The sequence below is a fragment of the Nannospalax galili genome, unplaced genomic scaffold, assembly GCF_000622305.1.
Source record: "Nannospalax galili isolate Female #2095 unplaced genomic scaffold, S.galili_v1.0 scaffold7, whole genome shotgun sequence".
Taxonomy (NCBI): domain Eukaryota; kingdom Metazoa; phylum Chordata; class Mammalia; order Rodentia; family Spalacidae; genus Nannospalax; species Nannospalax galili.
The window spans coordinates 875429-902221 of NW_008359081.1; the positions used below are offsets into that span (position 1 = coordinate 875429).

The window sequence follows — 26793 nt, forward strand, 5'->3', positions numbered from 1 at the left end:
ACAGAGGGCCACCTGCCTCTGTCTCCTGAGTGCTGGGATTAAAGCGTGAACCACTGCACCCAGCAATATATGCTTATTCTTAATGCAATTCTCCTTTTAGAAATAATGTAGCATGCTTTGATGCTGAAAATATACCTATTCTTTCTTTGATCAAATTCTTTGCTGCATAAAAATACTTTTTTTCTTCTCTTCTTTTTCTCCCATAGGCCCAGTTTAACACCTGATAGTCTCCAGGAATTCAGGACTCAGCTCCATGCCTCTTACATCTAGGACAGTCTTCAATTGGACTGGCCACAGTAGATAACCTGACTTTGGGGCCGTATATGTAACCACAAAGCTAATTATTCCTTTTGCTACTACTAGGAAGTGTCTTTCCAAACTCCTTTACCCATGTACTTACTTTTCAAGATGACACCCCTCAGAGGGGATACTTGGACATGCCTTCCCATCTCATTGGCTACAGATAACTGTCCAGGGCTGAGCATTCAACAGCAATCAGAATCTCTTTCTTAGAAAATTCGGAGATTCAGTTGTGTGAGATCCAAGCTCCATCTGGGGTCTAGGACAGCAGAGTTGTAACTGCTCAGAAATTGGTGTGTATGTGCGTGGGGGGACAAGCGTGCAGAAAGCTGATCTGCAGAGAAGAAAAGAGTTGAACAGAGGAGAGAGAGAGAGAGTGAGGGCAAGAGAGATCTTTAGTTTTTCAACAAGTTTTAGTATCTTTCGAAGTCTCCACTGTATAGCAATGAATTCTTGTTTTGGGTAACTTAGCTGAAGTTGATTTCTGATTCCTGTACTTGTGACCAGAGTCCTAACTGGCACACATTCTGAGAGTGACGTGAAGGTAAATGTGGCACCAATAGCTTATCGACATAGTGGAATGTATAAGGGAAAGCTGGTCATTCAGAGAGAGGCTGCCTCCAAAATGGCCTGTTCTAGTTCATTCTCCTTCTCCATTTCCAGTTCTTCATTTATTGATACAAATATTTGGTGTGCTGCTATAGTGTGTCAGGTATGTGGTTAGTAGCTGGGGACACAACTGTGAATAAAGGGAAGTTCTTTTCTCCATGGAGTTTCAACTCCAGTGTAGGGAGATAGAATACAAACAGGTAAACAAGGTAGCTACTGTACAGGAAACAAATAATATGCCATGGCCAAGATGAAGCAGTGGGGTTAGGATGGCCCTCAAGTGGAGACTGGCAGGGGAAGAGGGAACTGGCCATGCAGGATGCCAGGCAGAGGCTATTGCAGGCTGAGAGAGCAGCCCTGAGCATAGTTGCTTCCTCCAGGCAGGGGCAGACAGCCAGTCTCCTAGGGGGAGGCAGGAAGAGGGGCAGGAACCATGCATGCTTCCGCCATAAGCCACAACAGCCAAGAAGGGCCTTCTAGGTTTTGGTGCAGAGTTGGGGTTATACTTGAAATGAGAAACTACTGAAAGACTTTCAGGAGAAAAGTGGTCCACAAACCACCCTATATAAGGATTCTTCCAGCTAGTGTGGTAGTATACACCTCGAATCTTAGTCTTAGGGATGTGGAGATGAGGAAGATGGTGAGTTGGAGGTCAGACTGGGCTACATAGTGAGGCCCTCTGTGGTGGATAGCTTTAGTTGTCGACACATCTGGGTAGAGGGAGCCTCGTTGGTGAACTGCCTCCATTGGACTGACCTGTGGCCATGTCTGTGGGGCATCTTCTTGATTATTGAGAGATGTGGGAGGGTCCAGCCCACCGTGGGTGGTGCTACCCCTGGGCAGATGGGCCTATGTTGTATAAGAAAGCTGGTTGACAGGGAGGTAAAGGAAAAGAAAGAACCTGAAAGAGAAGAACAATAGGAAACAGGTGTTAATAAGGGCGATATGGATAAAAATGCGGTTATTTTGATGGGGGGGGAGGGTTAGACAAGGAACCTTGGGGATAAAGGGAAAGAAGGAGCTGAAGAGAGGAGAGACCATAGGAGAAGGGTATTATTAAGGGAGAAATGGGAAAACTGGGGAAACCATGGTGGAAGGGTTAGACAATGAGAGGGATAAATAATGCCTATCTAGTTTAAAAAAAAACAGAGGGAACCATATTAGTCCAACAACCTACTGAAAAATTAGACATACAACTAGCTCAAGGAACATAATATATGTCTAGTCAAGGTTTATCAAAGAATTTTTGTTTTTTTGCCCAAGCTTTATCTATGTAGGGCATGGTAATTAAAAGTACCAGACTGGTGGAACTAACCTTCTTGGATGTTTAACAGCCATACTTTGAGGCCTATACTAATTTGGTCAGAGGGACTTAAAGGACAGTTTTTGCTCCTTTCCTTCCAAGGTCGACTACGTTCTAAGGGACTATGGAGCATCTCTCAAAATGTCCTGTAACTGTGGTGAATCACCTGTCCTCTTGACCAAGAAGGCCATGGAGATCCCACCAGATGGACTTAAACCAGTGTCCAGTCTACAAAGAAGAGGGTCAACACAGAGAATACATTTCCTCCATGCTTCCAAGTGAAGCCAGCCACAGTCGAGCAGGACCTTTGACTTATCTTTACATAGATTGAACTGGTAAAAGAATGGAGCTAGGAGCTCCTCCCTAGCCCGTGTGACCCCTGAGGAACAGATCCATAAATGACCTTAAGTATAAAAATAAATTGGTTAATCTAGGCCAACTGTATGGTCTTAAACACCCAAAAGGAAAGTATAACCAAAGATTAAAGTGATCAATATAATTCTTTAATAGTCCATGTGTATAGCTAAAGGCTACATAACAAAAAATTCTTCTAGTTGTTACCCAGGGTGAGCAGACCCCAATCTTATCTAAAGAAATGTTGGCAACTGATTGCTGCTAGATGAGGAAGAGCTGATCTTTCTAAAACAAGGAACTCAAGATAGGCTGACTAGATTCAGAAGATGGACAAGCACTTGGGAATGGCTGGGGGCACTGATAACACAGTGGACAGTAACAGGGATGACATAGTATATGGGCTCCAGTGTGTGGGAGGCGGGAGGCTTTTGGAGGGTACCATTTGGGATGTGGGTATAAAGATGAATAAGATTGGGATGTTCTGTATGAAATACACACAAAAAATCAATAAATAAAAAAGGGGGAAGGGGGAAGAGAGGGTAATGGGGGGTGAATGTGACTAAAGTACTACACATGAAGGTTAAAAAAAGAAAAACTGCCAATCTGAGTAGGCAGCTGTCAAACCACTCATTGTAAATCACATTAAGTATCTTTAGAATGCTGTGGATATAATGAAGTACATTTTGAACAATGTATTTAAAAAACAATGTTATCCTTTAAAATATGAGTTTGCCATTCACTCCCTTTCCAGATTCTCCAACCTATACAAAGTTTTTCAATGTAATCATGTTATTTCTTAAAGAAAGCAATGCTAATGAAATATTTAAAATTGAAAAAAAAAGAAAGAAAGATGGTTGAGCAGGGGCCAGGGAAGCAAGCCAGTAAGCAGCGTTCCTCTATGGCCTGTTCTCCAGCTCCTGCCTCCAGGTTCATGCCCTGAGTTCCTACCTTACATTTCCTCAGTGATGAACTGTGACCCAGGAGATGTAAGCCAAATAAACCCTTTCCTCCCCAAGTTGGTATTGGTCAGAGTATTTTGTCACCACAATGGAAAAACAAACTAGAACACCCTATCTTGAGCAAAACAAAATTGAAGTAAAAATAAAAAGACCCCTTCGTCTTCTGGGAGTGGACAGGCTTGAATGCAGCAACGACAGAAGGAACAGAGCAGGCAGGTGACCCTGAGGAGAAGTTGATGCAAGCTATGGGTTACAGATTGAGTTGATCAACAGTGTGGAGAAGGCAAGAGACTTGATGTGAGGGATGGGGAAGGAAAGAAAAACCAAGGACGTAGCACTTATTAACTTAGCTAGAGGGTAGATTTAGGGGCAGGTTTTGAGATTGAAATATTGTGAGTTTCCTTATAAGACTCATATTTTTCTGATTTCCCCTTGATGTGGTAAAGAAAGAGGCCTTTAAACAGGCAAAGATACATTTATTTTAGAAGTCATTGTATCAGGGCAGTCTGAACTGACTTGGGTGGGCTTTGGTCTCTAAGCGATGGTTTCTAAGCAAAAATTAGATTTGCATCTCCAGGGGGCAGGTGGGGAGAGGGTGAAAGAGAAGAGGGGTGAAAGAGAAGAGGGGTGGAGTGAAGAGGAGAAAAGAGTTGAGGAAAGCCAGGTGTGGTGGTGCACGCTTTTAATCCCAGCACTTGGGAGGCAGAGGCAGGTGGATTTCTGTGAGTTTGAGGTCATCCTTGTCTACATAGCAAGTTCCAGGCCAGCTGGGGCTACAGGGAGACCCTGTCTCAAAAAGATAAAAAAAGGGAGAGGGACAGAGGGAGAGTGGGACTGACTCAGTGTGCAGAAGTGTGAGTCTTGCCAGAGGTGACTTGTCATGGGTTAATTATCTTGGCTAGAAGGAGCCCAAACTGTAGGCAGGCAATTACAAAAATGAGTTGAGTTACAGCAGGGTGCACATGGCACTGTGCGTACCCCATACATCACATGTCAGTTTCAAGGGTTGTCTGTGACTGTGATTTTCAGAAAACAGTGACTCTAACCCCAGCTGCACATTGAAAACCCTTGCCCAGGCTTACTTGGATCTCTGAACCAAAGCATTTGGCACTAGAGTTCAGTTACCAGTAGTCTTCTCCTCACATCCTCTCCAAACCTCTCTTCAGATTATCCCCATAGGGAGCTGCAGTGTGAAAACTATTGGTAAAAAGCAATTTAAACACAGTGCGTGACATTTAATAATGACCATTTTGATCAGCCATTAGCCTTGAAGCAATGATTCTACACCAAGCAATAGCTTGCATGAAGAAAAGGCACAATTTGTCTTGATTTCCTTGAGTGCTTTTTCATATCACAAGGTATTAAATGTGTCCGTCACTCTATGCCAGGTTTTTATAAGGAAATCTCCCTAAAGCGAAACTCAGCAGCCAGTTCATGTCCAAACTACCCACTTGGTCGATGACTTAATGTATGACTTTTCAACAGATGGGGTCTACTGGAGCTGGGACCATCACAGTCTGTGAAAATTATCCTCGCTTTCCTTACCAGTGTGTCAAATGGCAGCTCCTGGGCTGGCTCATCTGGATGGAGCCCTCAGTGGCTTGTGAAGCAGCTGTTTTCAGCACACGGCTTAGCTTAGGTCAGAAGCTCATTAGGGGGAACCTGCAGCCGCTGAAGTTTGAAATTTCCTGATTAAGGAAGAGGGAAGTAAGTCATTAACTAGCACCTACCCACAGCGCCTGGGCTTGGGGAGTTGTTTTTTTTTTTTTTTTTTTTTTAATAAAATTTTTTTTTTTTTTTTTTTTTAAAAAACCCTCTCTCTTTCTTTCCCTTCAAGAAAATGAAAAACAGAAGATGCTGCTGTTCCAGTTCCCTGAAATAAGATGACAGATCCAAAGACGAACATTTAACAGCTGTTTTGGAACTGATTCCAGGAATAAACACAAAAGCTGTGTACAGTTTCCCCACAGTTAAAAAGCACAGGCATCTCTGTGATTCGCACAGTCTACAGCAACAGGCAGAGCCAAAGAAAGACCGCCAAGAAAAGACAATGGGAAACGGAGAAGTTTAATCATCGCGACGGTTGCAATTTGAATTAAATGCAAACTTGAGAAGAAAATTGCTTCGCTCTAGCAAGAAAGGCAAGGGACATCTATAGCGAGTGGCCCAAGGGCTGTAGCTAAAGTTCTCTCCGTACCCAAAGCACTTCGATCTTTAGCCTATTCTTAATAGGTATGAAACACAGGAAAATAAAAACATTATTTTGATAAGGTGCTATGGTCTTTCCTTCTAGAAGATCCGTATTTTTTCTATCCTCTTCCTTCGTTGTCCTCTTTTTCCTGTTTTTCTTCTGCCTTTCCTGTCCTATCCTGTCCTGTCCCCTCTTCCGTCCCTCCCCTCCCCTCCTCTTTTTCTCTCCCTTCCCCTTTCTCTTCTTTCCTCCCCCTCTTCTCCCCCCCTTTCCTTTCTGCCCCGAGTTTGCACAAACAATCCTGTTTGGAATAGAAGTTAAGATAGACAGCAGGGCCTAAGTGTGAACAGAATGCCCTAGCATGAGGCAAAGACAGGAATTCTTATTTCAAACCAGAAGGGATAGGAAAGGGAAAGTAAAATGGGGAGGAAATGAGTAAGTTGGAAGAATGTAGGTATACTGTGTAAATCCCTGAACTTCAGCAACATACTAAACACAGAATGATTGCAGTGCGAAGATGGTTGGGGGATCTTGCACAACAACTGGAAAAGGGCTTGATCTTTGGCAAGGGAAGAAATCAAGAACACATGGAAGATGACAAATTAGGATCATGAAGCAGAGTTGGTAATTTGGAGAAATTGGAAGGAGGGCTGGGGATCCTCATTGTGACACTTGGGGTTTCCGCCAAATTTACCTAAATCTCTGAAGGCCAGACAAGCTTCATCTGGGATGTATTTGCAAGGATTCATGAGTTTTCATTTAAGCTAATGAGCGTGAAGCCATGAAATGTTGCCCCCTGACTCTCTCTTTGAAATAGTATTTCTCTATGTAGCCTAGTCTAGTCTTGAACTCCTGACCAACTTCTTGCCTCAGTGTCCCGGGTGCTAGGAGTATAGGTGCACAGCACTGCACCTGGCTTATGCACTAGTTTTCATTGAGGGCTGTACACTGCATTTTTAGAGTCCTACTTGGAGTGATGGTCAAGTTCCTACAGGGTCCATGAATCGCTAATGCATACTTCCCAATTCTGACGGCACTGGGTGTCTACCTACCAGGTTAGACAATGTCCGTTATCCCAGCAGCCACCAACAGTCCACCCACTCATTAAATCAGCAAGTGCACTGAGCACTTTCTATGTTTAAATCACTATACCCAGGACTTGGGAGTAAACAAATACAGACAAAACATCTGAATTTCAAGGAGCTCAGTCTAATGATAACTATAGTGGGTCCTAACGTTACCTTACCCCAAAACCCAAGATATTTCTAAGACCTACTTCCTAATACCTATTAATGTGACCTAATTGGGAAATATACTCTTTGTAGATGTCATTAAAGATGCTAGGATGAGATAATTTGGATTTAGGGTGAGCTATAAATCCGATTAAACTGTCCTTATGAGAGATGGAAAAGGAGAAGACACAGAGGAAAGATGGAGAAATTTATGCAGAGACAAGCCAGGGAGTGTCAAGGCTTGGCAGCTACCACTAGGAAAGAGATGTGACACCATTTTTTCCCCTCGGGGCTTTCAGGGCTTTAATAGGTCAGAATAGAAGATAAAGCAGAAGAGGACGCAAGTCAGAGAAAGTTTTGTATTAGGGGCAAGGAAAAATATATGATTTTTGAAAATGCAGACATTGTGGTGCTGGAGATGTAGTGCAAATAGTGCTTGCCTAGCACAGGAGAGGTTGTAGTTCTAAGCCCTAGCACTGAAAAAATACTCTTGGATCTAAAAATGGGGGTGTAATAAATTGGTCACAGGGTTCCATTTACCTCCCCATATATTTCAAATAGAGCATTGGTCTGGCTACCAAGGAGGCAGACAGCGCTCTCTGCTGGAAACACAGAAACACTCCTTAACTGTGCAAACCATCCTAACTGGATTTGTTCTTGTTTGTCTTTTCTTTTCTCTCCTCCTCCTCCTCCTCCTCCTCCCCCTCTTTCTCTTTTTTCCCTCTCTTCTTCCCTCCTTCCTTCATCTAAATGTTTATCCATTTTGCTGATCTGTGTGTTTGTCCACCTGTTACCCACTGCCATGAGCAGCTGCAAAGTTAAACATCTGCCTGGAATTATTTTCAACAAAGCATCTTGGGCAAAAATCTTTTTACACTAGGAAAACACTGAATCAGGCTAAATCTGGATAGCCCATGAGTGGAGATCCTCAGAGACCTGCCAGACAAATAGGATAATGACAGGGCTTGTAGAAGTGGTCTTCTTCTAAAAGACAGAGTCTTGCTATGTAGTACAGGCTGGCCTCAGACTTGTGATTGTCCTGCCTCAGTCTCCCAAGTTCTTGAATAATAGGCATGTACCACTTTGCCTGGCTTACTAAACAACTTTTTAAAAAGATTTATTTTATTTATATTTATGTGCACATGTGTGTCTGTGTGTCAGCCACATGTGTGGGGATGCCTAAGGTCACAGGATGGTGTCAGAGTTACAAGTGGGGATGAGCCACGTGTTGTGATTGTCCTGCCTCAGTCTCCCAAGTTCTTGAATAATAGGCATGTACCACTTTGCCTGGCTTACTAAACAACTTTTTAAAAAGATTTATTTTATTTATATTTATGTGCACATGTGTGTCTGTGTGTCAGCCACATGTGTGGGGATGCCTAAGGTCACAGGATGGTGTCAGAGTTACAAGTGGGGATGAGCCACGTGATGTGGGCTCTGAGAATCAAATTCAGGTTCTCTGGGAGAGCAGCAAGTGCTCTTAATTGCCGAGCCATCTCTCCAGCCCCATCACCAAACAATTTTTAAAAATTGGACTTATCATTTTACATGTATAGGTGTTTTGCCTGCATGTATAAGTGTACCTGTGTTGTGAAATATCTGAGGAGGCCAGAAGATTGATGCCCTGGAACTGGGGCTAGAAACAGTTGTGAGCCATTATGTGGGTGCTGGGAACTGAACAGTCAGTGCTCTTAACCCTGAACCGTCTTTCCAGTTTTACTAAACAATTTTATTTATTTTTAAATATTTTATTCATTATTTTTATTTTATGCGTATTAGTGTATTGCCTGCATGTGTGTAAGTGCACCTGTGTCATGCAATGCCCACAGAAGTCAGAAGAAGGGGTTGGATTCCCCAGGAACTGGAGTTGCAGACGGTTGTTAGCCGCCATGTGGGTGTTGGGAATTGAACCTGAGTCCTCTGTAAGAGCAGTCAGTGCTCTTAACCACTGAGCCATCTCTCAATCCCCTACTAAACAATTTAAAAAATATTTTATTATTTTTATTTTATGTATTTGAGTGTACTGCCTGCCTGTATGTAAGTGCATCCAAGTCCTGCAGTGTCCTCAGAGGTTAGAAGTGGGCATTGAATCTCCTGGAACTGGAGTTACGGATGGTTGTTAGTCACCGTGTGGGATTGATCCTGGGTCCTCTGCAAGAGCAGTCAGTGCTCTTAACTGCTGAGCCATCTCTCCATCCCCCTACTAAACAATTTTTAATAGCTCTATTGAGATACAGTTGACACAGAAGTGCATTTATTGGATGCATACAATTTATGAGTCTGTACAAATGCAAACACCCTTGAGCCCATCACCTGGTCAAGGTAATAAATATAGTCAACACCTCTTGAAGTTTCCACATGCCCTTTTATTTTTGTCTGCTTTGTTTTCTGGTGAGAACACTTACCATGGAACGTACTCTGTTAACAGGTTTTTGAGTTTATGAAGCCATATTCCTGAGCACAGACACTATACTGTACAGCAATTTTCTAGAGTTTCTGCATCTAGTATAACTGAAACTACACTATTGACGACAGACTTCCATTTCCCTCCCCGGATCCCACCACCGCACTTACCAACTTTGTCATCTCTACTCTTAGTGAACTGCCAAAGTGCCTGATTACAACACTCTTGTGGCATTTACCTGTCTACCTGTCTCTGCCTGGTACCTTGCTATTTCCATACAAGTTGATGCGCTAGCTCTCTGGGGTTTCTCTTACAATTAACAACAAAAGGAGTGGCTTGAAACAACAAAAGTTTTATTCTGTCATACTTCTGGAGACCAGAAGTCCAAAATGAAGGTTGCTAGCAGGACAGTTCTGAGAGAAAATGAGTGTCATGCCTCTCTCCCCTAGCTTCTGGTGGCATCTGACAACCCTTGGAGTTCCTTGTCTTGGAGCTGCATAAGTCTCTGTGTAAATCTCAATCACGGTTGGTTTTACAAGTCTATTTTATTTTTAAATCTTTTTTATGTGTATTAGTGTTTTGCCTACATGTAAGTGCTCCCATGTTGTGAAATGCCCATGGAGGTCAGAAGAGGGCGTCAGACCCTCTGGAACTGGAGTTATGGTTGTTAACTGCCATGTGGGTGTTGGGAACCAAACACGGGTCCTCTGCAAGAGCAGCCAGTGCTTTTAACTGCTGAGTCATCTCTCCAGCCCCATGCTTTCACTTTAGTGCACACTAAGGTGCTGTGGGAGGGGGACTGAGCAGAAATCCTAAGACCGCTGTGATTTGACCTTTGTGGCTTAGATACTGGCCAAGCTTGGGGAGATACTGTCCTACCTAGCTCACCTGGTCCCTTCTAGGCATACCCAGGTCTTTCTGACTCCCCTGAAAGAAGAGGGGAGAGATCCCATTCACTAGAGGACATCGGTCCCTTCACTCCTCCTTACCTTCCACAGTTCCCCTGGGTAAAGGATAAATGTGGGACCTACTGTGTCATTTTACCCCAAATCCCTCTCTGATGTGGAGGTCAGAGGCTAACAGCAGAGGGCTAGAAGACTGCACAGGGCAAACTGTTTTATACTTAATATCTAACTGTATTCTCACAAACAGTTCTATGTAGTAAGTATTATTTCTCTCCATGCCATAGTTGAGGCTAGCTTTCAAAGGTTGTACACAGCTAGTAAGAAACAGGCCCAGGCACAAGTGATTTTTTAAATTGGGATAGATTTCACATATAATTTATACTTTTAAAGTGTACAGTTCCATGTTCTTAATTTATAAGCTGGGCAATCATCACTACTCAATTCCAGGAGATTTAAAAAATAAATCTATATTTTAAAAGATTTATTTATTTTTAATCTGCATTAGTGTTTTCTCCTCATGCATATAAGCGCACCATATATGTGCTTGGTGCCCAGGAAGGCCAGAACACAGCGTCGGATTCCTTAGAACTGGAGCTACAGACAGTTCTTAACCACCACGGGGGTGCTGGGAACTGAAACGGGGGCCTCTGCAAGAGCAGAAGTGCTCTTAACCACAGAGCCATCTCTCCAGCTCCAATTCCAAAGCATTTTCATCATGCTAAAAAGAAACTGTATTCATTAGCAGTCATTCCTTATTCCTCCCTCTACCCAGTCCTTGGCCACAACTGATCTGCTTTCTGTTCCTGTGGATTTTCCCATCTGGAGAGTTCATATACACAGAATCACACAATATGGGGCTGTCCTAGTTTGCTTTCTGTTGCTGTGATAAATGGCATCACCAAAAACAACCTGGGGAGGAAAGGATTTATTTCAGTTTAGAGAGTACATGTTAAGTCCTATCCAGTCAAGCATCTGTATGCAGATGTCCCTTGGTGCAAATTCATCCACCAGAGTCCAGTAAGCCTATCTAGAGATTGTAAATAAGGTCTACTCTCCCTCACTCAGTAGGGATAGCGCAGCCATTAGGCTAAGGCTAACAACCTTAAGAACTTTTTAATGGCAAAATAGTGTCCCACTGTAAGGATATACTACTTAAAAAAAATATCCATTCGCTAGCTTTTGGACATTTGGGTTGTTTTTAGTTTTGGACTATCATGAATAATGGTTCTATAAACACTAATGTACAAGCTTTTGTGGGAACATGTTTTCAATCTTCTTGGGGATATACCTGAGCATGGAATTGCTGGATCATAAGCTACTCTGTTCTAACTTTTTTTTTTTTTTTCTAGTGCCGGGGATTGAACCCAGAGCTTTGCACAAGCTAAGCAAGTACCCCTGTAGCCCCAGCTGTCCTGGAACTCACTATGTAGCCCAGGCTGGCCTTGAACTCACAGAGATCCGCCTGCCTCTGCCTCCCGAGTGCTGGGATCAAAGGCGTGCGCCACCACGCCCGGCCTGTTTTAACTTTTTAGAAAATATATTTTATTTATTGTTTTTATTTTATGTGTATGCATGTATTGCCTGCATGTATGTGAGTGCACCTGAGTTACAGACAGTTGTTAGCTGCCATATGGGTGCTGGGATTCAAACCCGGGTCTTCTGCAAGAACAGTCAGTGTTATTAACCGCTGAGCCATCGCTCCAGCCCTGTTTTAACTTTTTGAATATCTGTCAATGTTTTCCAAAGCCATGGTTCTATTTTACACTAATATAGTATGAATATGCCAATCTGTCCACCTTCTCCCAGAAGAAGAAGAAAAAAAAACCGATTTAAAAACTCACTTTCTTTTTTCCCACCTTGCTTTTGCCCTTAGGCATATATTTGATCTTTAAGTAAGAGGTACGAAGCCTGACATGGGATTCAAAGACGAAGGTGCTACTGCTTGAATTCTTTAGGAATCCTTGTCTCAGGTGAGACAGAAGCATATTTATCTCTGTACAGGTGTCACATCCTTAGTTGTCGCTTCTTGTAAACATAAAGATGAACGACAAAAATTCATGCTAATATTTACTTTTTCTTCACTTGTAATGACACGAAATATCAAATAAAAAATACCATGAAGGTGCCAGGCTTGGTGATACATGCCTGTAATCCCAGTAGTCAAAGGCAGAAGGATCTAGAGTTTGAGACCAGCCTAGGCTACATAGAGAGTTTTAGGTTAGCCTGGAATGCATGAGATCCTTTCTCAAAAAACAAAAAACAAAAAAAAAAAAAGGAAAAAGGAAAAAAGACAAACTCCAAACCAATCAAACAAACGAACAACACCCCCCCACAGAGAGAGAGAGAGAGAGAGAGAGACAGAGACAGAGACAGAGACAGAGACACAGAGAGAAAGCAAAAGGCAGAGAAAGAGAAAGACTATAGAAGAAAAGTTTAGATGTTAATAGTTATAAAGGCTTGGAGACAAGAGCACTTTGAGTACTAGTTGGGGAAATGCAGTGGATTTTTATTTAGAGCTAAGGGTATAAATATTTATGTAATGAAGTATAGGGAGAATGGGGACGGGGGAAGGGGGATAAAGTAAGAATGAGGCAATGAAATGAAAAATATATGGGTTAGAGGTCTGAAAAGCAGCAGAGAAAATGTTTACTAGTTATGGAGAAAAGAACAGACCTAAAAGCCTTTTCTACAAGATACAACTTACAACAGATCAATTGAACATTTGATGTGCATATGGATCCTAGCTTCTAATATTTATATATGGATATTTATAAGGGCATGAGTTAGAGGCCAGAAAGTCAGAGTGAAGCCTAGGGAGGATATGGGGGGAAAAAGGGGCACTAAAGGAGGTAATGGGAAGGGAAATAAAACACAGGTGATATGAAAGTGGAAAGGGAAAGATGGGGGTGGAAGGATCGAAGTGGGGGCAGAAAAGGCAGGAATATGGGGGAGAGGAGTAGTTAGGGGGATAAAAAAACCAACCCAAACTATGTACGAGAAGGTTATAAGGAAATCTGTTACTTTATTAACATAAAAATAGAAATTTAAAAATAAAATAAAATTTGGCTTAGTGGTTAAAGCTCTTGCTGTTCTTACATAGGGCCCAGGTTTGGTTCCCAGCACCCACAGGACAGTTAACAACTGTCTGTAACTCTAGTTTCAGAGGATGCTATGCCCTCTTTTGGCCTCTGTGGGCACTGCATGCACATGGTGCACCTATATGCATGCAGGCAAAACACTCATACACACAAAATAAATAAAATTTAAAATGTTATAAAGGCAACCCATTTTCTAGTTTTGAATGAGGAAATCCACATTTTCATTTTGTACTGAGCTAAAAAAGATTATGTAGCTGGCTTCACACATGAGTACACTGTACCAGGGAGAGAGCACTACGAATTTCCATGGAGGTTATTAGATACAGGGAGCCATACAAAACTGGGCCTTGGATATAATTTAGCACACAATGCACTGCTGTTCATAGGCCAGGACAGTATGTATTTTATGAGAACAGGAAGAAGTGAGACATAACAATCCCATCTTCCAAGTTTCTTCTTGAGTGATAAAGGAGGTCGTTGGGTTCAGCAAGAAGAATTGACATACGTCATTCTATTTTAAAAAATATTTTATTTATTATTTTTATTTTATCTTATGTGTATGAGTGTATTGCCTGCATGTTTGAAAGTGCACCTGTGTCGTGCAATGCCTGAAGAAGTCAGAAGAGGGTGTCGGATACCCTGGAACAGGAGTTACAGACAGTTGTTAGTCACCATGTAGTTGCTAGGAATTGAACCTGGGTCCTCTGCAGGAGCAGGCAGTGTTCTTAACCACTGAGCCATCTGTCCAGTCCCATGTCATTCTATTTTAAATTTATAAATGAGACCTGATTTAGAGTTGATTGATGTCTTATCTCTCAACTTCAAACCCTAGAAAATCTTAGTTGATCTTGCACACTGATGACATCATTAAAAGGGTTGTTTTGCTAAGGAGTCCATAAATCCCGGTGCTTAGATAGCTCTCTGAACTGCGGGAATGGGAAATAGCGGGGTGACTGCAAAAGCTAGCCAGAGACAGTAGTCTAACTTCTGTATCTTATCACATTGCTATTCTCTTCTTCAGATACAACTTCCTCGCTGTTATCTTTTTCTGTCCTGGTCTGATTTCCATTATTTGTGTTCTAAACAGACTCAGATTTGGCAGACGATGCAGGCTTGCACTCGGTTGCTTGCCCAAGGTTCTTCAAGTAATAATTAGAAGACCAGACTGAAGACTAGAGTCCATAATTTCCCTTTTACTTAAAAAGAGTTGCATTTTTAGAGATTATGAAGACATTTTGTGGGGCTGGAGAGATGGCCCAGCAGTTACTAGCACTGGCTGCTCTTTCAGAGAACCCCAGTTCAATTCCCAGCACCCATATGGCAGCTAACAACTATCCTTAACTCCTTTTCCCAGGAATCCAACTTCTTCTGGCCTCTGTGAGCATTTGTGTGCATGTGGTGTATTTATAGATATGCAGGCTAAACTTTCATTCACATAAATAAAAATAAATTTAAAAAATTAAAAAAGTTAGTTTGGGGGCGGGAGAGATGGCTCAGCAGTTAAGGGTACTTGCTACTCTTCCAGAAGACCTGAGTTCAGCTCCAAACACTAATATTGGTGGCTCATAACCAACCACCTGTAACTTCAGCTCCAGGGGATAATACCCTCTTTGTGCTTCCTCAGGCACCCCCTCCATGGTATATACTCATACAGACATACATGCATATACTTAAGTTTTAAAAAGTCATTTTTGCAAATATTGTTTGGGGACATCATAGTTTTTTCTTCTTTTTCAGTTTGAGATTTAAGCCTATGTCTGGTCAAAAAACCTTTAGTTTGTACAAAAACACTACCACAGATAGGTTTTTTTTTTTTAAGTTCTCTGTTGGCAATTCTATTAGCCATTAGACAAGAAATTGGAGAAACAAACCCACTGTCTGTTCAATTCAGCTCTTCAAAAGAGTGTCACTTAGGAATATGTGTTTCCATCCCAGAAATGATTAGCGGATGGTTAAATAACAAGAGGAAGAAGAATTAACATTTTGAATGAGAGGGTATATAACGGGGGAGTTCTAAGTGGGAGAAAATTGCTCCCAAATAGAATTTTGAACAAGAAAAAACTGGTACAGCTATTTACTTTACCAGTTTCAATCATTACACTTTTCACTGTCCTAGTTACTTTCTATTGCTGTGATAAAACACTGACCTAAACCAACTTGGGGAGGAAAGGGTTTATCTTACATCACCCAGGCCACAGTTCATCACTGAGGGGAGTCAGGACAGGAAGTCAGGGCAAGAACCTGGAGGCAGGAGGTGAAGCATAGACCACAGAGGAATGCCACTTACTGACTTGCTCCTCTGGCTTTTTCCCAGTCTACTTTCTTATATAATCCAGAACCATCTGCCCAGAGGTAGCACTGCCCACAGTGGGCTGAGCACTCCCACATCACTCAACAATCAAAAATGCCTCACAGACCAGTCCAATAGAGGAAATACCCCAACTGAGATGCTCACTTCCTAGGTGTGTCAAGTTGACAATTAAGGTATCTAACACAAGCGCCTCTTTTCAGTCTCACAATGTAGCCCAGGTTGGCCAGGAATGTGGGGACCTCAAGGCCCCACCTTGCAGAAGTCGGAGAGGAAGTTACTGGGGCACGGCCTGACTTGCTTTGAAAGTCTGAAGAATACTTCTGCACTGCTGAGGAGTGCATGATCAGCGCGTGACCATCCTTAAGATACACCCTTGGGGGTGGATTTCCACATGTCTTTATAAGCTCTGTAACACCTGCAATAAATGAGTCCCTGCTTGACTAGGCTCCCCATTGCGTCTAAGTGTTCCTGGTACAGGGGGCGTTGTGGGCTGGCGAACAGCGTGCTTACTCATCCCCAATCATCACTGCCTGGGGTCGCTGGTTCGAACCCTGGCACAGGAAAGCTTGATCCTTCTGCACTCAACTTCCCTATTGCTGGGATTAAGGTTGTGGGCCAACATGCTCAGCCTGGCTGCTTGGATACTTTAGTTTTACTATTCAGAGTTTTGTTGGTGTTTTACTGCTAAAATAAAGGCATGTTGTTCAGCTAGAGTTCCTGAAAGGGTGTACAGACTGCTCAGTGGTGCAGCAACAGGGTAAAGCTAGCCCTTATTTCCTCTTCAGTTACCATCTTGACCATTAAAAAATACCCAATACCCAGGCATAGCAGACCAGCAAGGATTAACAAAATATTGTGTGCGTGTGTGTGTGTGTGTGTGTGTGTGTGTGTGTGTGCATATGATGCGTCTGTGGGCCTGCATGTACTATGGCATGTATATGGAGGTCAGGAAACAACTTTGTGGAGTCAATTCTCTCCTTCCATTCTTTTTTTGGTCTTTTTGAGACAGGGCCTCACTATGCAGCCTTAACTGACCTGAAACTTGCTTTATAGACCAGACTGGCCTCAAACCCACAGAGATCCACCTGCCTCTGCCTCCTGAGTACTGGGATTAAAGGCTGTTTCTATGATTTTGATGGCCTTAGATATTTGATATAAGAAGACTCATACAGTGTTTACCCTCTTGTGACTGACTTCTTTTGCTTAGCATAGTATGGGGCAGGAGTCATTTATTTTTTAAGTTGTCTTCAATCTCCTTATTACAGGGCTATGAGTAGTAGCTCTGGTTAGAGGACAGGCAAGTCTTCGGGTTCCACAGCCCTAGGGAGGCAGGCAGAGCTTAGCTAATCACTCACAGAAGCTCTAAAGGGAGTTGCCTCTCGAAAACTCTACAGGTCAGGTCAAATCTGAGGGTTTTGGGCTCTTTCTTGGAGAGTGTGTGTGCTGAGCCATGTGAGAAATTTTATCATGTAGAAAAATGTTTTCCTGATCTTAGGTGTTTTTATATCGGCCTCAAAATTCTGAGCTCAGGACTTGGCAAGTAATAAAGAACATAACTGGAGAGTCAATATGGAGGTGGCACAGCTGTGGGTGCTGGAGAAATGGTGGAGACAGCAGGTCACGGTGTGGAGAGGAGCAGGTGTGACGGACTGTAGGAGGACTTAAAACGTGAGTCCAGTAACAAGACGTTTCATCACTTGTTCCCCCTGGCTGTGAAAGAAGATGTGAAAACAGCAGACACCGAGAAAACAAACAAACAAACAAAAAAACGAACCAAAACCCCTCCAAAATCCACAAACCCTCAATCAGTCCTTGACCATGATAAAGAAAACACTCCAATACTGATGTTCCTCCAGCGAGTTGCCTCTGTTTGCTGCACTAAAGCCAAAATGCTCTTTCTTAAACACAAGTATAATCATGTGGACAGAGCGATGGAGACACGAAAATAGTAGGAACCAGTGTAATTTAAATTATGACCCCTCCCATGTGCCTGAAACTATAGTTGACTCCCGAGAACCTGGAGCTCTGGTCCCCTCCTGTGAGTATGGATTTATGGTTGACTCCCATGAGCCTGAGGCTGTGGCCCCCTCCCGTGAGACAGAGCTGTGGTCGCCTCCTGTGAACCTGGAGCGGTGGTCCCTCCCGTGAGACAGACTTGTAGTCCCCTTTTGTGAGCTGAAGCTGTGGTCCCCTCCCATAACCCTGGAATTGTGATCCCCTCCCGTGAGCCAGAATTGTGGTCCCTTCCTGTGAGCTGGAGCTGTTGTCCCCTCCTGTAAACCTGGAGTGGTCCTGTCCTGTGAGCTGGAGCTGTGGTCTCCTCCTGTGAACCTGGAGCTGTGGTCCACTCCCTTGAGTTAATTGAACTTCTAGAGATAAAATCATAGTCTAGGAAGTTAAAAATAAAAATAAATTAAAAAAAAATCCGAGACTTTTCATTATATCTGTCCAAGTTAGCATCTTTGTGATTCAGCCCTGCTAATGAGATGGTGGTCACTTCACTTCAGAGAAGTCAATGAAAACTCTCAGGGAAGAAGGCTGTAACATCTCTGTTTGCCCATTCACCCTCAAATACTGATGAGTTGTTTCATATCTACAAGGCAAGATACAGCTAATTGGGTCACTGAGCCACTGCGGCAAGTCCTCATTCCTGGAAGGCTGGAACAGTTAACGTTCATGGAGACTGTGGATATGGACTGGTGGAGAAGGAGTCCCTTTTCTAGGTCCTGGTAGATTTTCCCCAGACCTTCAGGTGGGCCTCAGCATGGTTGAGCCACATTAGCTATAACGGGTAAGCCGTTCCACAGTGAACTAACTACATGTATAAAAGCTTTTACCTCAAGATCTGCATTTAGAGGGAATGATGCTAAGGCGGAATGTTCATATCTCCAGATATACTGGGTGGCAGAAAAGGCAAAATTGAAACACAAGTGCTAACAAAGGACATGGCTGACACAGAGCAGAAACTACATGTTCCAAACATGATAGAATAAAGTCCTGGGATCTGCTGTTCACCCGTGAACAACCAAAATTATTTCCTTGGTGGCCTGTATAGCTGTTCAAGGGCAGAGTGCCCTGATTCGAGTGATCTGGACCCTCAGATTAATGTACTTCAGGTGGAGCTTGACTCGTTGTCCAAAGGAAGGTCTAAGGAAGGGAGAAACAGCCCTGTTGGCACAGAGGCCATGATGCTTTCAGCTATACATAAATAGCACTCATGGGAAATCAATGATGTCTAGGGAAGGCCACTCCAAGGACAGGATTGGAACTGGACAGAGAAAAAGGTCACTCTTTAATCAGGTAAACGATTAACTGCTCCTGCTCCTCCAAACGTCACTAGTGCTCCTTTACCAGTGACAACAGCATTTCCATACCTGTACAGTAACACAGGTGAGATGCCTCCTTACACTTCTCAGGGTTTTCCGTTTCTTCCTCCATTTCCTCCACAAGAAGCTAACAGGAATATCACTTCTTTGTCTGTTGCTGACACTATTTCTTCTTCAACCACAAGTTATGCTGCAGCCAAGCCTGTTGCTTCCTCATTTGGTGTCAAATCCACCATTACCTGTTCCTACAACAGAAACTTCAGGACCGATTAATCAAAATGGTTTTGGTTACAAGATGCTGGATAGCCCTGATGAATTTCCAGAACTTTCAGAATTAAGTGTGTCACAACTCACAGATATGAATGAACAAGAAGGAGGTATTACTGGAACAGTTTCTGACTTTGCCTCAACTAAAGCAAATTATTACTGACAAAGATGACTTAGTAAAAAGTATTGAAGAATTAGCAAGAAAAAAGTCTCCTTTTGGAGCCTGGCTTGGAAGCCAAACGACAAATTGTTTTAGATAAGTATGAATTACTTACACAAATGAATTCTACCTTCGAAAAGAAGATGCAAAGACAGTACGAACTTAGTGAGAGCTGTAGTGCAAGTGCCCTACAGGCAAGATTGAAAGTAGCTGCACAAGAAGCTGAGGAAGAATCTGATAATATTGCTGGATTTCTTGGAGGGAAAAAATGAAATAGATGATTTTCTCAGTAGCTTCATGGAAAAGAACAATTTTCCACTGTAGAAGGGCAAAAGAAGAGAAACTTCAGCAGGTGATAGCGATGCACAGCCAAGTCCATGCTCCTCTGTAGATTTTCCTGAAAACACGAACTGCCAAGAAAGAAATGGGACACAAAACTAAGCACATTGTTTTATATTTATGACTTGGGAACTGGCATTCCATGACAACAGCTGAATTAAGATACATGATATATGTTGTATACAGAACTGAGACTGATTTTGTATGGATTAGAATGATCGCTATATTTGTTTTGAGAAATTTTTCTGCATGATTTGCACTAAAAAGTTTATTGTTGATAAATCCTATATTTAAATTCCACTGCTATTCTCTTGATTAAATACCTACGCATGTAATTTTAGCTAGCTTTTTAATATTTTATAAAACTACTGATTTACATTTGTAGTTTTAATTTGAAGCTGCCTCCTTTCTTTATCAAGAGTGGTTTTAAAATTCCTTCCTGCCAGCCTTTTTAAAAACCTATTTTCAGCTGTGGAACAAACGCCCCCTCGCCTGTTTTGCTCCTTCTTTCTAGATGATAAAACTTTCAAAGGCAATTTGGTTTCAGATACTCAGGAAACACCAAACTTGCCATTGTGCCATCTCAAGAAAGCAACTTTTAATACAATAAGTCAAAAGAATAAAGAGGATGCTCTTTGACAGTTTTCTTTTTAAACTAAGGATGCATTTAAGGAGCAATACAGGTTACTATTTCTGGTTTTTGTTGTTATGTTCTGGTTTAGGGTCTCACTCTATAAACTAGGCTGGCCTCAACAATTGTAATCCTTCTTCCTGAGTGTTGGAATTATAGACAGGTACCACCTAACTCATCTGGTAAAGAAATACTTTATTTACTTTAAAAACTGTCTTTCACTTATACCAGTTCAATACAGACTTCCATGCCAACTTTTAAAAAATAAGTATCTGATGGGGTTTTTGTTAAGTAAGGATATGCTTTTTATATTCCAAATGTTAAGAAAGTCTTTTTGATAAGAAATAGTAAATCTAGACACAAAAAGTTAATGAAATTTTTTGACATTTAGTGTGACTTATCTTTTCCTAAGGTTAGCTTTTCCTAAGAAAACGCTATGTAGTAATACGCAATTTCAATCTTAATTTTTAATGATTTTCTCTTTAATTTGTACTTAAGTTTACAATTTGTTTCTGTTCAGTGTCACAGAATGAACCCATTAAAGTGCATAAAGGAGAAAAAAAATCAATAAAAAGCTGAGCATGGTAATCCTAGCACTTAGGAGGCAGCCAGGAAGATCAAGAGTTCAAGGCTAGCCTGGGCTATATAGTGAGGCCCTGCCTTCCAAAACCCAATAATGATAATAATAATGGAAAAATTTAAATGTATTTTATGTGCATGAGTGTATTGCCTGCATGTGGGTAGGTGCACCCATGTTGTGCAATGCCCATGGAGGTCAGAAGAGGATGTCATATCTGCTAGAACTGTATGGATGGTTGTTAGCTGCCATGTCAGTGCTGGGAACCAAATCTGGGTCCTCTGCAAGAACAACCAGTGCTCTTAACTGCTGAGCGATCTCTCCAGCCCAATAATAATGAAATTTATAAAATAGATTTAAGTCTACACTTGCATAACTCTGAGAGTATCTCACCTGCCTTATCCCAGCACTGACAAGGACAATGGCCTGCTGAATATAGCCAGTAGTTCTCTCCCTATTCTGGGTTTCAGCCTGACTGGGAATTACTAGTCCCAAATGGAGAGGGAATTTAAGTGCATGCCCTTGGCTAGGGAATACTGACTGGAGAGAACATGGCTTCTGTGATGTGTGGTTCAATGTTAAGTAGATTTTTTTAGGGGCTTGTGTCTGGGATATAGAGATAGGGCAGATGATAATGCCTGACCATGCTAACCTCCCTAAATAGCTGCTCTATGAAAGTCACCTAGTTGGATGGCTATTGTGGAGTCTCTGAGTAAGAAATGGAGGCATATCTGTGAGTCAGAAGCAGCAAAGGACGTTGCTATTGCACCATAGGTGCCTGGGGGGCACCACTGCCATGGGAGGAACCAAGGCTAAAGGTGAATTACATATATGTAAAAATTTGTGTGTGACAAAACCAACCCCCCGCCCCTGCAAGGAGCCAGAACACAGACACATGGAAATTGTATTTCTGTATATTTTTGGGGGGATGAGACTGATCTGGAGAGATGCAGTTTTGTGATAGCTGTGAACCCACTGAAGAGCTAGGCTGAATGGTCTGTGCAAAATCAGCTTCTCTGGGAAGATATGCAAGAATTAGAAGGTCATGTGTCTGAACAAAATTTATTAGAGAAATAGCATAATGGCTGAACAGAATCTTTCAAAGTCTTTACTAGTGTTCCTTTTTCTTTCTATTTTTTGTGGCAGTGGGATTGAACCTAGGGCCTTGTGCTTGTTAGGCAAGAGCTATATAACTGAGCTATATCTGCAGCTTTCCTAATGTTGTTCTGTGATTTTTTTGTTTGTGTTTTGAGACAGAGTCTCACTATACAGCACTGGCTGACTTGGAACTCCCTATATAGACCCGGCCAGTCCCAAACTCACAGAAATCTGCCTGCCTCTGCCTCCTAAGTGCTAGGATTAAAGACAGGTGCCATCATGCCCGGCTTCTGTGATGTTTTTATTAGCGAAAGAAAATGAAGAAAGGCATCACATCCACGAGGCTGCCTTTTGTAGAATGTACAACCACAAACTTATTTCATTGGACCTGACAACATCTCACATGGTCAACTGAACCCCAAATATGGGAGGCTTTATCAGGATCAAGATCTGAATTGGGAATTGGGCATGGTGACATGCACACCTGTAATCTCAATACTTGGAAGGCCGAAGCAGAAGGGTTCAGAGTTCAAGGCCATCCTGGGCTACATAATGAGAACTTGTCTCAAAGAAAACAAAACAGGGGCTGGAAAGATGGCTCAGCAGTTAAGAGCACCGACTGCTCTTTCAGAGAACCCAGGTTCTGTTGCCAGCACCCACAGGTGGCTAACAATCATCTGAACTCCAGTGCCAGGGGATCTGGCACCCTCTTTTGGGCTCCATAAGCATTGCTTGCCTGGGTGCACTTCCACACATGCAGGAGAAACATACATACAACATAAAAATAAAAAAGAAAACAACAAACAAACAAATCTGGACCAGGGGTGCTATTCAGTGGTAGAGTGCTTATCTAGCATGTGTCAGGATCTGGATTCAACCCTTAGAGTTGTAATAAATAACAAATAAGTAAATAAATAAAAATCAAGATCTTGGTTTTCTTTTTGTCTTTTGCTTGTTTGTTTGTGTTTTGTATTTTTGAGACAGGGTCTCCCTGAAGCCCCAGCTGGCCTGGACTCTATGTAGACCACACTGGTCTTGATCTCACAGAGATCCACCTGTCTGTGCCCCCTGAGTGCTGGGAATAAAGATGTGCACCACCAAACCCAACTTTAAAATATTTTACTTATTTATTTATTATTTATTTTGTGTGTGTTTGTGTCTTTTGCTTGTGTGTACATAAGTGCAGCATTTTCGTACAATGCCTGTGGAGGCCAGAAGAGGGCATTGGATTCCCTTGGAACTAGATGGTTGTTAGTTGTCATGTGGATGCTGGGAACTGAACCCAGGTTCTCTGGAAGATCAGCGAGTGCTCTTAACCACTGAACCATCTCTCCAGCAAGATCTTGGGTTTCCTTTTGTTTCCTTTTTAACTTATCATTTTTATTCTTTTAAAAATATTTTATTTATTATATTTTATTATTTTTATTTTATGTGTATGAGTATATTACATGCACCTGTGTAAGTGCATCCATGTTGTGCAATGCTCTCGGAGGTCAGAAGAGGGCATTGGATCCCCTGGAACTGGAGTTACAGATGGTTGTTATCTGATATGTGGGTGCTGGGAATTGAACTGTCCTCTGCAAGAGCATTCAGTGCTCTTAACTGCTGAGCCATCTCTCCAGTCCCCATTTTTATTCTTCATGGTGTTCTTAGAAATACTGGGCTAAGTTTCCGTGAGGATAAAGTGACTTCTTGATGAGGTCTAAAATAGGAAGCATTCAGTATTAAAATTTACAACAAACAATGGCTGGTTGATTTCAATATGCAGCCCAGACTGAGAACTCATGAGACCAGTGGGTCAAATAGAACTTTCTGTGTTGATGGAGACATTCTATATATGTGCTATTAAACAGGATAGCCACTAGCAGCATGTGACTCATGAGCACTGAGATGTGGCTAGTGTGACTGGATTTTTATATTTTACTTATCATTATTTATTTTCTATGTGTACGAGTGTACTGCCTGCATGTATGTAAGTGCACCTATGTCATGTAATGCCCACAGAGGTCAGAAGAGGGTGCTGAATCCCCTGGAACTGGAGTTACAGACAGTTGTTGGCCGCCATATTGGTGCTGGGAATCAAACCCTCTTCTGCAAGAGCAGCCAGTGCTAATAACTGCTGAGCCACCTCTCTCGCCCATGACTGGATTTTTAATTTAAGTAATTAAAAAACTGTTTTTGGTATTGGGGAATCGATGTTCCAGATACTGGAAATCACTGTCAGTGTTCTTTAGGAGAGATCAGCAGAGTACACAGATGGAACACAGCAAAGATTAGTTGAAGAGAATGAGATGGAAGCTCTATCACCCATTTCTAATGGCATGGACCCAGGGGCTTGCACATAGCTAGGCAAGTTCTATACTACTGAGTAGCATCCTCGGTCCATCAGTAATTTAACTACTGGCTATCCTATAGAGCAGTGCAGCTCCAGTGCAGTAGTGTCTAAATGACTAGGGCCAATCCTCTGGAAGAACTTGGTAAAACTACATAGGGCCAGGCTATATTCTGCTTCAGCAGGCATGGGATTCTATGTTCTTCATTAAATTAGCAACTTGTCATATTTTTCATATAGCAATATTTCTCAGACTTCTTTCTCAGAAATTGTCAAAATATTCATCTGACTCAGAAGGTCTGGGGTATGGCTTGAGAGTCTACATTCCATATTCATATATTCTCTCTCTCTCTCTCTCTCTCTCTCTCTCTCTCTTTCTGGACAGGGGACAGGGGTCTTGTGTATTCCAAACTGGTCTTGAACTTGAACTCACTATATACCAGAGAATGACTCTGAATTTCTGATCCTCCTGCCTCCACTTCCCAAATGCTGGAATCACAGGCATATACTGCCATACCCTGTTGAGATGCTGGGGATAGAACCCAGGGCTTCTTGCATGCTAGGAAAGTACTCTATCAACTGAGCTAAATCCCCAGTTGGAGAATCTACATTTCTTTTTTTTATTTTTTGGTCTTTTTTTGAGACAGGGTTTCCCTGTAGCCTCAGCTGGCCTGGAACTCACTGGCTTTGAATTCACAGAGACCAGACTGGCCTTGAACTCACAGAGATCCATCTGCCTCTGCCTCCCAAGTGCTGTTATTAAAGGTGTGCATCACCATGCCTGGTGAGAGTGTACACTTCTAAGAGGCTCCTAGGGATGTCAATCTGGTTGGTTCTGGGACCCCACTGGGTAGCATGCTGCTAGATTTTGGTGGTATTCATTTTTCTTTTTTGGTCAGGAAAATTCCTAATTGAATGCTGTTAGCTATTTTCAAAAATTTTACTCAGTTAAAAAAAAAAGTACAATCTAACTTGGTCAGGGGGACATAAAGGACAGTTTTTGCTCCTTGCTCTCCTAGGTTGACTAAGTTCCAGGGGACTACGAGCATCTCTCAAAATGTCCTGTAATTGTGGTGGGTCACCTGTCCTCTTGAGCAAGGGGGCTGTGGAGACCCCACTAGATGGACCCGAACCAGTGTCCAGTCTACAAAGAGGAGGGTGAACACAGAGGAAACATTTCCTCCAAGTTTCCAAGCGACACCAGCCATGGTCGAGCAGGACCTTTGACTTACCTTCACATAGATGGAACTGGTAAAGAAAGGAGCCCTTGAGGAACAGATCCTCAAACGACCTTAAGAGTGAAAATAAATTGTTTTATCTGGGCCAACTGTAGGGTCTTAAACACCCAAAAGGAAAGTATAACCAAGATTAATGGGGTCGATATAATTTTTAAGAGTCCATATGTATAGCTAAAGGCTACATAACAAGAAACAATGCCAGGCACATGATAACTTCCTTTGAATTATTGGCCAAGGTGGCACAAGAGACTCCCAGACAGTAACCCAGCATAGAACTGGGAAAATGAACAGCAGACCCCAATCTTATCTAAAGGAATATTGACAACTGATTGCTGCTAGATGAGAAACAGCTGACCTTCCTAAAACAAGGATCTCTAGATAGGCTGACTAGATTCAGCAGACGGACAAGCACTGGAGAATGGCTGGGGGTGTCGACAACACAGAGGACAGTAACAGGGATGACAGAGTATATGGGCTCCAGTATGTGGGAGGGGGGAGGCTACGGGAGGGTTCCATTTGGGAAGTGGGTATATAGATGAGTAAGATTGTGTGGGATGTTTTGTATGATATACACACAGAAAAATCAACAAATTAAAAAAGACATATCTGAGGAGGAAGCATAAAAATTTACTTCGTGTTAAATAGTAGAGGTGACAAACATTACCACTGAAATATTCCTGATGACTTTATATTCATACTCAGGTATTAAGGATCCGAGTGTAACCGACTGTGACTAGTAATCATCAGATACATAGAGATTAAAGACACATGTGCAAACATCTAAGTGTCATTAGCATTAAAAAGGTAAGAAACTGCATATTTTAAAATGAAGTCCTTTAATCCCAGCACTCGGGAGGCAGAGGCAGACGGATTTCTGTGCGTTCAAGGCCAGCCTGGTCTACATAGTGAGTTCCAGGATAGCTGGGGCTACAGGGAGACCCTGTCTCAAAAAGGCCAAGAAAAAAAAAAGTAGAAATCAGCATATTTTTAAATGAAATGGAGATCTTCTTTAAAGGGTAAAAATTCATTCAATTTTATATCTTACAAGGTTTATACTGAGTTCAATATTGTATGACTGTATTAATTCAACTGTAAACCTAAAAATTTACAGCCAATTTTGAAAGAGATGCATCTTAGCTCTGGAAATTGTTATTGAATA

At 42.2% G+C, this 26793-nt stretch overlaps 1 pseudogene; it reads left to right on the forward strand.

Moving 5' to 3' along the window:
• The first annotated feature begins 17583 nt into the window (after positions 1-17583).
• Positions 17584-19810, forward strand: LOC103725395 (annotated as a pseudogene).
• The last annotated feature ends 6983 nt before the right edge of the window (positions 19811-26793 follow it).